Genomic DNA, 4,871 nt, shown 5'->3' with positions numbered 1-4,871 from the left:
AGCTCATCTGACGATCGATATAAGTATCAGGGACATAAACCTAGCTAGATCGCCAAACAGCAAAGAGATCCCCACTGAGTCTGCCACAGCCTGAACTGGTGTATACAGGACTAACCTTATATACCCCAATAAGGGGGAGGAAGTTAGAGAGATAGGAAGAAGGATAGGTTTGAGAGTGAGTAGATGGAACACCCACAGTACTGGACCAAGAAAGGGGGGGGCGTGTGTTACCCTCAGATGTTCCCCACAGTCGGAATGGAGGGAGGGGGCGGGCATACCCAGAGTGGCCCCCCCTGGGTGGGCAGCGCGCAAAATTGCCACCAGATAGCAAGTGTCCGCTCGCAGCGGACCCGGCATAAGATGCCGAGACCACAAGGTGGCAGATACGCGTGGATACTGCCAGGTGGGTGGGGCAGCGAGGGCCCGCGTCATCCGCCCACCAGCGCACACAGGATACCAGAGCAGCGGGAAAGAGATCCTGCTGCCAGGCAACCAAGAGAACAAGGCCGGCGTGATGACGTAGTCATAGCAAAAATAGCAAAAAGAGCAAATTTACAAATAGGACAAAGGAACAATAGATTAATACTATGGTAAGCCTGACGGTAATAATTTCCAAAAAATGATATCATCAAAATAATCATTCTAGTCTCTTCGCTATTACTAACCAACGAATAAAATATAGAATTATGCAATAGTGACAGTGAAAACAGGTAGTCGGACAGGGATAATACCAAAGTGTCAAATATTCATTTCTGAAACCCCTGATTTGAAACCCTCCAAAAATGGTCTAAATGAGATAAATTCATTTAATCCTGGGGGGGAGGGGGAGGTGGTGTTGAGACGGAATATCCACTTCTGCTCATGCTGGAGCAGAATCTTATTCCAGTCTCCACCACAAATCCCAGGATGTACTCAATCCAGGATTAAAAATGAAATATTGGGAAACCGGCCCCCATGCACTGTCGTGACATGTCGTCCCAAAGGGAGATCAGAGTCACAAGTTTTCTTTTCATGAATATGCCTGTAAGCCCGTTGCCAAAATTGCATCTTAGTTTTCTCCACGTAGAAGCAGGAACATTCACAGAGAAGCAAATAAACGCCTTCTGTTTTGCAGTTGGAGTAGTGTTTTGGATGATATCTTTCACCATTAGGCAAAATGGTGTGGGGTTTGGTATGCATATACCTACAATAATTGCAACCTCCACATGTGAAGGTGCCCCATCTTTTACAGGGGTCTTTACCTGCAGAGCCTTTGTATTCACTTGACACTAAGTTATCCTTAATCGAATGGGCTTTCCTAAAATGAAATGCTGGAGTGGAGGTGACAAAAGCACTGGCAATAGGGTCCATAGTGAGCATGTGCCAGTATTTGTTCACAATCTTTTTGTTCTCCTTATGTTGATTGGAGAACCGAGTAATGATCCTAATTGGACCAGTGGTTTTGGGTATAGGGGTCTTACTAAATAACAGATCGTGACGTGTACTGACACATGCTCGTTTTAAAGGCCCTTTTTAGGCATGTATGGGAATATCCATGTGCCAAGAGTCTAGTTTTTAAGGCATCTGCCTCTTTCTTAAAAATAGTATTGTCCGTAAAGTTGCGCCTGATCCTCAGGTACTGACTGTAAGGTATTGAAACAACATGGGGTCTAGAAGCTGTCGTCACACAAAATGCAGTTGCCAGCCGTAGGCTTGCAAAAAAGGCTACTGTTTAAGAGGCCATCATCACCATCCTTGTGTATCTGAACATCAAGAAAAGTGATGGAGTCTCTGTCATATTTCATAGTGAAATGCAGATTGAAGATGTTGTCGTTGATGGACTGTAGAAAGAAATGGAGTAGCTTGGAAGAGCCATTCCAGACCAGAAAAATGTCGTCTATATATCTGTACCAGAGTAGCATGTAGTCATGAAATGCACCCATGCTCTTGGACATATTGATCATACGTTCCCACTCCCCCAGGTACAGATTGGCATAGGATGGGGCACAGAAAGTCCCCATCGTTACGCCCTATACCTGGAGGAAGTGGGAGCCATTGAAACAAAAGAAAATGATTGTGTCCCAGAGCACGGGTGCATTTCACAGATTATTCTTTATATAAGCTTTATAATGCATTTTCTAGCGCAGGGCATTCAGTTCCTCTGAAGAAAGTGCAAACCAAGAAATCTCAAGGGGGCACCCGGATTTGAACCAGGGACCTCTCGATCTGCAGTCGAATGCTCTACCACTGAGCTATACCCCCCTTTGATGTCAAAGGTGCCTAATGCAACTGTTTTTCAGTATAACCCTATGGGAGCGGGCCGACCTTCAACCCATCTGAGATCATTTATTTTGTCATTTACACCTGGACCATTTCAAGGCTGAGCAAGGTAGCAAAGCCATGTACAGCCATCTAGAAAGCAAGGAAGATGTCCCCCTACGAACTAGGGGAGATATTTGACACAGGTTAGTTGCAAGCAGTAAAGAGATGACGTTTCATCAGAAGAATAGCAGAAGGTCTCTTTTATTACATGTATGTAATTTTTTAAAAGTGACCCTGTAATAGGGTCATGCATGGACAAATAGAATATGTATTTTACGCCACCTTGTGGATCATGTCAGACACTGCACTCCCTATATGTCATTTGAGGTCACGGCGTGAACCCTTCCTCCTGGAACGTGATTTGTGGCTAGAGATTGTCACATTGCAATGAGCCAAAATCTGCAGAATGAGCAAAATATAAACTCCACTTCCCAGAGCTCAGCAGATACACGGGTTAATCAGTTCTCAGAAGTTAGTATATATTGCTGTGCTGTGGGAATTGGGGACTTCACTGCAGAATATCTCAAGCTAATTGCTCTACTATTGTTTGTATAATGTAGGATTCATTCTAGTACAGGGTTGTCCCATGGGTCATCAAGTTAATAAAGGAGCTTAAACATAAATTACATCATTTTTATAAAAGTGTTCCTATAAACTTTATGGTAGAAGAGATGAACAGTTAAAAAAGCGATTATTATTATTGCATCCACTGACACCAATGCTGGGGATTATTATTGCATCCACTTACACCAATGCTGGGGGTTATTATTGCATCCACTTATACCAATGCTGGGGGTTATTATTGCATCCAATTACACCAATGCTGGGAGTTATTATTGTACCACTTATACCAATGCTGGGGGTTGTTATTGTATTTACTTACACCAATGCTAGGCGTTATTACATCCACTGACACCAATGCTAGGCGTTATTACATCCACTGACACCAATGCTGGGGGTTATTCTTGCATCCACTTTCACCAATGCTGGGGTTTACTATTACATCGTCTTACAACAATGCTGGGGGTTGTTATTACATACACTTAAACCAATGCTGGAGGTTAATATTACATCCACTTACACCAATGCTGGGTGTTATTATTACAATCACTTACACCAAAGCTTGGGGTTATTATTACATCACAAAGGTGGGAATTCTGACTGTGACCCCCCCCCCCAATTACTGCCACCGACACCAATGATGGGGCTTATTTTACTCTCACTTTCTCTTCAGTGTGCGTTGCAGTATTATGCAAAACATGCAGGATCAACATTTTCAGGTGGTGAGGTGTGTTACAGTCCTTTCAGTTTTAAAGAGCTGCTTAACTTTAATGCATAGTTGCCAACATTGTAAAAAAAAAATGTGGGACACTTTTGTGGCTGTAGGCGGAGCCGCACAATAATTAGGGGGTGGGGCATTCGTTTGCAGGCGTGGCTTAGAAAAATATACAAGTGTGGCGCAGCGAAAAATGGGCGTGGTTTACGCGGCATTGTGGGTGTGGCTTAAATGGGCGTGGCCCAAGAGGGTGTGGTTAGAGTCTGAGATGAATGAGGGATGGAGAGGGAAAGGGGGAGAGGGGGAGAGGGAAATGACGGGACAGCAGCCACAGATCCTACACAATAAAAATATGTGTATTCTAGAAAGTTTAACAATCAGCAGATAAAGATACTCCAAACACCTGGTGTTAGCACTTCAATAATCCCGGCACCATGGTTGTTATGGTGTCAGGATGATTGAAGTGCATTATTTCTATTATTACATTGTAATATAAAATGAAATCATTCAACTCACCATAATGCAGAATTAGTGGGAGCCCCGAGTGTGTCACCTGCCACGTCGCCTGCCACCAGCCGTCCGTCCTTGCATCAGGTGCCCCCAGCAGAGTCCGTCCTTGCATCAGGTGTGCCCAGCAGAGCCCCCCCTCACACCAGGTGCCCCCAGCGGAGCCCCCACTCACACCAGGTGGCCCCAGCGGAGCCCCCCCTCACACCAGGTGCCCCCAGCGGAGCCCCCACTCACACCAGGTGCCCCCAGCGGAGCCCCCCCTTACATCAGGTGTCCCCGACAGAGCCCCCCCTTACATCAGGTGTCCCCAGCGGAGCCTCCCCTCACACCAGGTGCCCCCAGCGGAGCCCCCCCTTACATCAGGTGCCCCCAGCGGAGCCCCCCCTCACATCAGGTGTCCCCGGCAGAGCCCCCTCTCACATCAGGTGTCCCGGCAGAGCCCCCCTCACATCAGGTGTCCCCGGCAGAGCCCCCCCTCACATCAGGTGTCCCTGGCGGAGCCCCCCTCACATCAGGTGTCCCTGGCGGAGCCCCCCCTCACATCAGGTGTCCCTGGCAGAGCCCCCCTCACATCAGGTGTCCCTGGCAGAGCCCCCCTCACATCAGGTGTCCCTGGCAGAGCCCCCCTCACATCAGGTGTCCCTGGCAGAGCCCCCCTCACATCAGGTGTCCCCAGTGGAGCTCCCCTTACATCAGGTGTGTCCCCAGTGGAGCCCCCATTACAAATTCCCACAGCGGTGCGCCCCCCTCCCCTACCTCAGAGGTGTCCGCCAGTGTCTTCTCG

At 47.4% G+C, this 4,871-nt stretch overlaps 1 non-coding gene across 1 annotated transcript; it reads right to left on the bottom strand.

Annotated features, from left to right (window-relative positions):
* Positions 1 to 2,169: 2,169 nt before the first annotated feature.
* TRNAC-GCA (transfer RNA cysteine (anticodon GCA)) lies at positions 2,170 to 2,241 on the bottom strand. The gene has a single exon. It is a non-coding gene; the product is annotated as a tRNA-Cys (tRNA).
* Between the last annotated feature and the right edge of the window lie 2,630 nt (positions 2,242 to 4,871).

The sequence above is a fragment of the Aquarana catesbeiana genome, linkage group LG06 (genome assembly GCF_042186555.1).
Source record: "Aquarana catesbeiana isolate 2022-GZ linkage group LG06, ASM4218655v1, whole genome shotgun sequence".
Taxonomy (NCBI): Eukaryota; Metazoa; Chordata; class Amphibia; order Anura; family Ranidae; genus Aquarana; species Aquarana catesbeiana.
The sequence above is the reverse complement of the archived record's forward strand: the minus strand, read 5'-3'. Positions and strand labels throughout refer to the sequence as shown.